Source organism: Carex rostrata, chromosome 19, assembly GCF_964058835.1.
Source record: "Carex rostrata chromosome 19, lpCarRost1.2, whole genome shotgun sequence".
In the NCBI taxonomy this organism is placed as follows: domain Eukaryota; kingdom Viridiplantae; phylum Streptophyta; class Magnoliopsida; order Poales; family Cyperaceae; genus Carex; species Carex rostrata.
In genome coordinates, this window is record NC_135936.1 from 4,606,238 (window position 1) to 4,617,363 (window position 11,126).

Here is an 11,126-nt window from a genome sequence, read left to right on the forward strand (position 1 = left end):
TGAATTATTTTTTCATGTGAAATTCCAGCACTCATAATAATGTCACAACTTAAGGCCCTGTTCAGCGTGGGAAAAAAAAAATCACTCAGACTGAATTTTTTTTTTTTCCCACTTGAACAATAATTTTCAGTTCCTATTTTCAACAGGGACGCCGAACAGACCCTAAATACTTAACATATCTTGAATGTTTGTTATTCAACTTTTTAGTTTGTTTTCATAACCATGTCGAATCATGTCTACTATATATGGGTGCTTTTATATCAGCTGGTTGTTCGAATAAAAATAGAAGGTAACACTATATCTTGCACCAAAAGTCTTTTCATCAATCGAAGTATTTGCATTTGTCGAAATTTTAAGTCCATTAACTCGAAGTGAGTTTCTTGTTGATCACTGTATGTCGATAAATTACAGTTTGTTGAGTCTATTCCTCTATTCTACAATCTAAGTGTTAAACGCTTTATGTTTCTTAATCATGTAGACTTAATTCGTCAAATTAAAAAATATATATATATGTATACAATACAATAATAAATTTCTAACATATAAAAATCTTTCTAATAACTATTATATAATATAGGACCTCTCTATTTTTAAAATTCCAGCGGTTTAATTTATCGGCAAAATAGATAAACTAGTAGAAAAATAAACAAGAAACATTTAGCGCACATTCTCCAACCCATCCGTTCAGCGCACAAAATGTGGGGGCGTGTGGGAATCCTTTACAATCCAATTATCCAAAATTACGCTCCCCCATCGTCTCAGTTATACCTTTTCGATTCGTTTTAATTTAGAGTCATTTTTAATTTGTTTTTAATTGGATCCAATTTAACTCAATCTCGAACTGTATTGATCTATTTTTTATGTAGAATGAAAGATAAAGAATAAGATCAAAATACATTCAATTACTCGAAAATTTCATTTCTACTAAAATCTTTTCAAGAAGGAAAATAATAATTAATTAATTAACTAAAAAGAATATTGGAAGTGTTAGTGTATTCTAATGCTCAGAATTTTTTTTTGAGTGATGCTTCTATGGACATAAGGGCCTATTTGTAAAATGAATATATTTTTATTTTCAAAGTTCAAACAGCCGATCCGAACCGTTCATCTTGTTCTCCATATTAATATATCTTTGGAGACCAAATTTTACATTTTTCTGAATTTATTTACTATTTATTAAGATGGGTATAAAAAATATCAAATTCAGACCATTGAATTTTGTACCCATCTTAATAAATAGTAAAAAAAATCATAAAATGTAAAATTTGGTCTCCAAGCACATATTAATATGGAGAACAAGATGAACAGTTCGGATCGACTGTTTGAACTTTAAAAATAAAAATATGTTCATTTTACAAATAGGTCCTTATGTCCATAGAAGGCTTTGCCTTTTTTTTTGTCATTAGACTAATTGTTGCAATTAGATAAAGATAAAGGTCAAATTTTCGAACTTTTTAAATATTTATAAATCTAAAGAATTTTTTATTCGAGTTCTAAATATGACCCGAAGAACAATAATACCTAAATCATTAGACAAGAACTAATTTTTTAAATGTTGATTCTTATTTAGTTGCCGGTCATTCCCCCTTATTTTGATCAATTTTTTTTGAAATGATTTTATAGCGGCTATCAATTTTTTAGAACTTTCAGTGTCGCGAATATTGCTCGTATGTCTAGAAATTGTCCCACCAATAATGACAGAGCAATATGATGAATATTCCATTAAGAATGTCCCATTAATTAAACTGTGACAAGATATATACAGATATAATTATCCTCACCTCACTACATAATTATACGAATGTACCGATAACTTTTTGAACTAAATTAATTAACAAAGGAATTCGTATAGAATATGTATTAATTACCTGAGGAGACATTGCGGAAACAAAGACGGGAAATAATCGAACATACAGCACGGGAAACGAAATGATTTTGTTTTATATATAACAAGTCAAATTTAGGCCAACAGAAACTACGCAAAACTAGCTGGTAATTTGATTAAATCTAAACATTTGTCTTTCCATATGCCATGTCACGTTACTCGATGAAAATGAAAAAAAAGAAAGGACTTGGAACCATGTATTGGATTTATTATATTGAAGCCAAGCTTCTCGACGTACTATTACACAAGCTAGCTTCTGTTCATATTGAGCGTGTGGTTGTGCACAAAAATAATTTATGTAAGATTTAAGCTCAAATAATTAAATAGGCTGGATATTTATATAGATGTTGATTAATGTTTTGATTTTTCTTTTCCTTTCTTTTGCAATACATGTTTTTTTTTTTTTAATAAATTAAAAGTAAAGGGATCGACTAACAGTCTCCCTACTTCAGTCCCCTATCTGTCCCCCGCACTAAAAGACAAAAAAAAAATAGTTAAAACGTGCTAACTACCACCAAAGAGCAAGATTAATGCTATTTTATTAATAGTTAAAACGTATAGTATTCATACCTACGAATTTATAGTATTCATACTTATTATCAGAACCATTCGTCATATGTAAACATAAGCTGGAGGGGACCAGTAACGATCAGGGGGACCGCTGACGTCTTGTGACAGCCTGGATTGGGGACCGCAATCGTCTGAAAGCGACATTTGCCAAGATTGGAGACCACTACAGCGAATCTATATATTATTCATATCTAAATAAAGAAATATTCATATCTAAACAAATGAAGTATTTATACTGACAATTACGAAGTATTCATACATGTTTGAAATAATTTATACAATTCAAAGTCAGATTCATGTCTCTCACCCCACCTCTTCCAAGAAGTATTCATACTGACGATTACGAAGTATTCATACATGTTTGAAATAATATATACAATTCAAAATTCATTGTCAAATTCATCTCTCTCACCCACCTCTTCCAAGAAGTATTCATATCTAACATGAAGTATGCATATCTAACAAATGAAGTATTCATATCTAACTAATGAAGTACTCAATATCTAACAAATGAAATATTCTTATATATAACTATTCATATCTAACTAATGAAGTATTCACACATGACACTAGCAATATTCACATCTGACACTAATAATATTCACACCTGTCCAGATTGAGACCAAGAAATATTCTCAACAGACTAGTATGCATATCTAAAACTGTTGGGGTTTACGCGGTGCTAACCGGAAACCCGTTTAGGCTTAAGGTGCGGAATGACCGTAGAACAAAAATTTCTACAGCCAACTTAAGCTCAGGATTAAACGGGGTATGTCAGGAAACTTTCCAAGGCGGTCCACCTTCAGTATTCCTTTGGCATCAAAACCCAATTTAATCCTTTTACAGATCTACTCCATGATTGATTTCTAAAACTTTAATCTACTTACCAATTCAATAGATTAATATAACATATTTATACCTTGTTTCCAAATCACAGTTGGAATGCAGACCGAGCGAGTAGAGCCTCACCAGGGAAGGAATCGACTCGGAGTATCACACGTGTGATACCTCTATCGGTTATCCACCAGGACTAACCAGAGAGCGGTTTGTTTCTTCTGCCAGAAATACCGTAAACCGCGGAATTCTGCAAAAACACTATTCACGGGGAAAAGACGAAAACCCGTAAACACGAATTTTCGGTTGCTCAGTTTCATCAATATGCAAAACTGACATACCGCTAAATTCGGTAAAACACTATTCATCGATCCCGTAAATATACTCCACAACAACCCGCAAGATTATACGTCAAGTACGTATAACTTTCTTTTCTCAACCGAAACACTATTTGGGAGAGAAACCAGGAAAGAGAGAAAATACCGATTCGTTTCTGCACGAAAAGATACATGTGAATGTGCATATGTATATATTTTCTCTCTCTACCCCTCCACCCCTATTTATAGTGTTTAGATTCGGTTGCAAAAGATCAAAATGCCCTCCAAGTTCGGCCTATTTACAAGATATGCCATTGACACCTCATCCTTTTATATGTGAAATGACCAAAATACCCCTTCCACACCCTTCCACATTCTTCTCCATGCTTCTACACATGCAAGGTGGCATAGGTGTGAAATGACCATTTTGCCCTTGTGGATAGGATTGATGACATGTCATCTGGATAGGATCAATGACACGTCATGCGGATAAGCACGAATCTGAAAAGACCCGAATGCCCTCGGCCCGAACACAAATAATATTCGTATAATTATTCTGAACAATTATATATATATTTTTCTTTCGGTTATTTGTTTCGGTATCGATGACGTGTCATCTGGATAGGATCGATGACATGTCATGCGGATAAGGACGAATCTGAAAAGATCCGAATGCCCTCGGCCCGAATACAAATAATATTCGTATAATTATTCTGAATAATTATATATATTTTTCTTGCGGTTGTTGTTTCGATAATTTATACAATGTGTCCTGCACATTTATAAATTAACCGGTTAACTTTTATACAACGTGTCATACACGTTTATAAATTAACTAATGTTTTTGCTTGTTATTTTTACATAACATTTATAATTTAATTATAACACGTATAATTAATTATAACCATCCTATCATTGATCATAACCAATTTATAATCAATCAAAATAAGATTCTCCGATTAACTCCTATATGGTGTGACCCAATAGGATCTGTGTTATGTTGGTAAATAGAGTTAAAACTGTTTTAACTTCTATAATCATGGGTGGCGTCTGGCAACACATCATGACCATCCAATTACACAGATGATGCTGTACTGTACAATATCACGATCCAGTAAACAATTTACTTGTGTCTGTTCTTCTGTCTCATAGCTATCAGATCAGTTTCAAGGTAGATGTGTGTCATCCTTGCTAACTGAATCTTTTCTTGATCTTGAGCAGATTATCAAATATAATTACTCTTATAATTATACCGCTAGCAGATAATCTTACTCTATCAAGGGGCCCAGTGATGCTATAGCTCGTATAGAGATACGAGGGACAAATAGTACTTTTGGTAAACTATCACTTCCTCAGCTAAGCTATACATATGGAAAAGCTACCGTTATGACTGCTTTTTATGGACAGCGGTGGATAACAATCACACATACATATTTCTCAGTAGGAACGATAAATACCTCATACTGTAGAACGTGACACTGAATGAAAACATAAATGACACGAACACAATTCTATTTAATGTTTCATTCGGGGTCTGTCAAATACCATATTTCTAAAACATGTATCTATGTGATTAAAATGACATCTCGTGTCAGGTGGTTTGTAAAACTTAACCATCTTTTAATCCACATACTAACCTTATCGCAGTAATTAGTGTTCCTGCTAATTACCTTGGTCAGTGACCTTTTAAGAGTATATATCATCTATATTATGGAGTTTCACAATTTCAGTCATGAACTCGAAATGATCCATAAATTCAATAATACTCAAGGCAACAAAATGCTATATAAATAAACATTCAATTCATGAACAAAGCTTTATGATAATTTATCGTATTATTGACTTCGGCCATGTTTGGTTGTGGAGTAAGAGGTGGAGTAAACCCCTTACTCCACGCTTAAGGAGCCAAACGAGGAGTAACATAGGCGGTTTAAGATGGAGTAAGATTTGAGCTAAACCGGAGTAACTTACACCACCTAGAGAGGTGGTTTAGCTTACTCCACCAAACATGATTAACTTACTCCGGTTTAGCTTGGAGTAAGAAATTTAATCCGGTTTAACTTTACTCCACAACCAAACATGACCTTCTAGATTATTACAAACTAACAAAAACAATGAAGTATTCATATCTAACTAAAGAATTATTCATACTGACGATTACGAAGTATTCATACATGTTCGAAATAATTTATACAATTCAAAATTCAAAGTCAGATTCATCTCTCTCATCCCACCTTTTCCAAGAAGTATTCATATGTAACATGAAGTATGCATATCTAACAACTGAAGTATTCATATCTAACTAATAAAGTATTCATATGTTGCACTGTGACAACCTTTGCTGGGCTAGCATGGACCCCCTCCAATGGTGCACCACGCTCTCCCCGCTGAATCTCGACGGTGCACCACTCTCTCCTCGTCGGATCTCGACCGTGCACCAGGCTATCCTCGTCGGATCTCGACGGTGCACCATGCTCTCCTCGTCGGATCTCGACGGTGCACCACGCTCTACTCGCTGGATCTCGACGGTGCACCACGCTCCCCTCGTCGGATCTCGACCGCCGTCACAACCATCGGCGTGGGTAGCTGGTGGCGAGCAGTAAAGGAGAAGAACAGAGTGGGTTTTGAGTTGTGTTGAATTTTTTTTTTTTTTAAGAGAAGATTGAAGAGGGTGAATTTTGACCACGTGGGGGAACAAAAAAGGAAGATTGTTAGGGGGACAGATTCAAGGGGGACAACATCTTTACTCAAAAGTAAATATGTACGGGACAACATATAGTTGATGAGGAAATTAAGATCTGCATGCAATCTCTCTCATTCAACAAATTAAAAAAACACAACGAATAAATTTTTTTTGATGGTAAGGAGGCAACTGCCATCCCTACTGTTTTGCATTGATAAAAATTATTTACAAAAGTTGATGTTGACTGAAATTTAAATGAAATACTACATAATTACAACGCCTCTAGAAAAGTAAATACTACCGGCACTGTAATTTTAATTACATGTGCACTCCATCGTCTCTCAAAGAATTTAACAGTATTGAAGCCATCTTGTTATTTCCTGCATTATGTTAGCCACTAGGATCCTGACTGATTTTCTTTTGTCAGAGAAAATTATGTTGTTGCGTTCACGCCACAATGCCCATAATCCCGCAGCCCAGGCTGTCTTCCAAATTTTCCTCAAATTACTATTCACCGAAGCTTGAACCGCACTCCAAAGTTGAATGTGGTTAGTCACCCCCACAGTATTAATCAAGATTAGATATGGTGATCAAGGATACCCAAACCTGTTGCGAAACTGAGCATTCCCAAAATAGGTGCATGCCTGCTTGTTTCGAGCATATTGCTCCCACATAGGGCACATCCATCAGGTACCCGACATCCCCTTCTCCGAAGCATTGCTCTAGTCAAAAGTTTATTCTTAATGAGAACCCATATGAACACCCTAACCTTCGGCGGTGCTTTAGTTGACCACAACCGACTCTGGAAAGGACAGGAGATACCTCTTAAGTGTAGCATCCTATAAGTCGAAGACGTGAAAAATCTGCCACTTTTGCCAAGAATCCATCCGGTATCAGTGTTATCAACAGGACACGATACTGCTGCCATGTAAAAAGAAATCATTCCCTTGAAGTCCCTGAGGAAGAATGAATGGTGTGCCTCAGTCCCAATGTCAGACGCCCGCTAAATCCCATATAAATGTGTAAGCACTGCCGACCAGTTGCTGTGATTATTTGATTGAAACAGCCACAACCATTTATTCATCAGTGCCTCATTTTGAGTTTGAAGATCAATGATCCCCAACCCTCCCTCCTCTTTCAGTGCGCAAGTTAACTCCCAATTCACCAAACAATTAATCGGTTTACAAGGTTGAGTACCCTTCCAAAGAAAGTTCCTTCTTATCCTATCGATTCTCTGGAATACCCATTTCGGGATTTTAAGTGCTTGCATGAAGTGTAATGGTACTGTCAAGAGCACCGATTTGATAAGCATCAGCCTCCCTCCAAATGAAAGGAAGGAAGATTTCCAACTTGCCACCCTGGCCTCGACTGCTGCAATTAAAGCTAGGAAATCCTCCCTGCGCGGTTTCTTAGCAGATAAAGGCAAACTCAGAATAGACCGAATCACCCCCACAAGATTTGTTGGAATGTCAATAGGCACAAATGAGCTCTTTGATCTGTTTATCCTTAGTCCTGATAGGCTCTCATAAGTGGATAGAATCATTGTTATTACTCTCAGAGTCCGAGGATGAGCCTCAACAATGATTATTGTATTGTCCGCATATTGAATTGGTTGAGGTACTATGTGAATTGTCATATGAACCAATTCAGTGAGTCCGCAACCGTAATGAACAGCATTGGAGACAAAGGGTCACCCTGCCGTAGCCCCCTCCGGTGCTGGAATAAATTCATCAGATTTCCGTTGACCTGAATTGCTGAAGAAGAAGATTTGAGAATGAGAAGTACCACTGAGACCCATCTCGGCGGGAAACCTCTTTCTATCAGCAAGTTGGTTAGGAAGCACCAACTGACATAGTCAAAAGCCTTTTCAAAGTCCACCTTAAAAAGGATTGATGGAATTTTTCTTTTAGAACAAGATGAAAGAAACTCTCTTTTATCTCTAGATGTTAGAATTAAGCAAGCTTCTAAATAGCGTTTATAGCGGTGTAGCGGGGAGACAAAAAAAAAAAGCTTTAGCGAATAGCGGAGCTATAGCGAAAGCTATTATAAATAACGTTTTTTTATTTCAAAAATTATATTTTATATTTCTACTAATAGTAAAAAGAGTGATGCTTCTATGGACATAAGGGCCTATCTGTAAAATGAATATATTTTTATTTTCAAAGTTCAAACAGCCGATCCGAATCGTTCATCTTGTTCTCCATATTAATATATCTTTGGAGACCAAATTTTACATTTTTCTGAATTTATTTACTATTTATTAAGATGGGTATAAAAAATATCAAATTCAGACCATTGAATTTTGTACCCATCTTAATAAATAGTAAACAAAATCAGAAAAATGTAAAATTTGGTCTCCAAGCACATATTAATATGGAGAACAAGATGAATGGTTCGGATCGACTGTTTGAACTTTAAAAATAAAAATATGTTCATTTTACAAATAGGTCCTTATGTCCATAGAAGGCTTTGCCTAGTAAAAATGTCTCATCAAGAAAAAAAATATCAAATTAATTAAGAACTAATATTATTCTTATTAAACCAATACAAAGTTCAAATTGTCATTCAAAATATCCCTAATTCAAAAACTATCGATATATTTTATATTCAAAATATACCACTACCATATATTAATGCATGATACAAAATTTAATTGATATAGCGGTATAGCCCGCACATGTTCCATTGTATTGATATAACTTAATAAAGTAAAAAAAAACAATCTAGATATTAAGGCCCATTAAAATTGCAAAATCATGTTTTCAGAAAAAAAAAATTGCAAAATCATAACCCATGTAGCATAGCGGACCGCTATTGCCGCTATTGCCGCTACGCGCTATAGCGGACCGCTATTACCGCTATAGCGGTCGTAGCTTGATTAGCGCAGTTTTAGCCCGTAGCTTAGCTTTCTGGGTCCAAAACCGCTATAGCGGCGCTATAGCTAGCTATTTAGAAGCTTGGAATTAAGTGATAGTATTTTTTTTTACTATTTTAAATGTTCTCATGCATTACACATTTACACTCGTCTTTTATCTCTAGATGGATAATAACATATTTAAGAAATAATTTATCGATTACTCCATTACTATGATGGTAAGGTTCAGTATTTGTGATCTCATTCTTTCATCTACCACTCAAGAGAACAAAAAAAAATACATCAAGAAAAAACTTCAAACTTAAGAGTAGAATTAGGGTGTTCTTAAGTTCACCAAGCTCTGGTGAAGTTAAGTCTAAAACCCGTCAAATTGGTTTCAAATGACGAATTCAAACGGTTGAATGTTGGGTTTTTGACGATTCAAACCCATTGATTTAGCTTAAGGTGCAGAAAGAGTAAAATAAAAAATTTTACATCTACCTTAAGCTACGGATTAAATGAATCAGGAAGATCCATTTAATCATATTTACAGATCTACTCCATAATTGATTTTCTAAAGATTTAAATCTATTTATCAATTAAATATATTAATATAACATGTTTATACCTTGTTTCCAAATCACAGTTGGAATGCAGACCGAGCGAGAAGAGCTACACCAGGGAAGGAATCGACTCGGAGTATCACACGTGTGATACCTCTATCGGTTATCCACCAGGACTAACCGGAGAGCAGTTTATTTCTTCTGCCAGAAATACTGTAAACCGCAGAATTCTGCAGAAACACTATTCACCGAAAACGTAACTGAGAAAGAGATAAAATAGAAACTCGAATCGATCAGACAGATCAGATACGATATATGTGAATTAGTAATTTCTCTCTTCCCTCACCTCTCCTTTTATAGCAATTTGTGGCGGTTTTGCAAATGATCAAAATGCCCTTGGCATTTAGCATAATTACAAAATTGCCATTAATTGGGGGCGGTTTAGAGGTGAACAAATCAAATTAATTTTTGCATCTCATGGCCGATATTGATTTGTTTATATATATATATTTTGATTATTTTGCTTTGGCCGACATGCAAATTAATTTCATTAATCAAATACAATTGATTGGCCGACATCAAATAAAATTCAATTTCATTAATAAAATACAATTGATTTTATTTGGCCGACATGATCAAGTGATTTCATTTATATATATATTTTTTTGTTTTGTTTTGGATTTTAATTTTAATTTTAATCAAGGGTTTTAATTAATAATAAAATTCAAATCAAATATATATAATTGTTCCAAACAATTATATTTCTCACGGTTCGGTTTCGGTTGTCGTTCGGTAACTTTTATACAACGTAACGTGTACGTTTATAAATTAACCGTTGTTTCTGCTTGTCATTTTATATGACATTTATAATTTAATTATATCACGTATAATTAATTATAACCATCTTAATATTAATTATAATCAATTTATAATTAATCAGTAAGATTCTCCGATTAGCTCCTATATGGTGTGACCCAATAGGATCTGTGTTATGTTGGTAAACAGAGTTAAAACCGTTTTAACTTCTATAATCATGAGTGGTATCTGGCAACACATCATGACCATCCAATTACACAGATGATGCTGTACTGTACAATATCACGATCCAGTAAACTATTTACCCGTGTCTGTTCTTCTGTCTCATAGCTATCAGATCAGTTTCAAGGTAGATGTGTGTCATCCTTGCTAACTGTATCTTTTCTTGATCTTGAGTAGATTATCAAATATAATTACTCTTGTAATTATACCGCATGCAGATAATCTAACTCTACCAAGGGGCCCAGTGATGCTATAGCTCGTATAGAGATACGAGAGACAAATAGTACTTTTGGTAGACTATCACTTCCTCAGCTAAGCTATACATATGGGAATGCTACCGTTATGACTGCTTTTTACGGACAGCGGTAGATAGCAATCACAC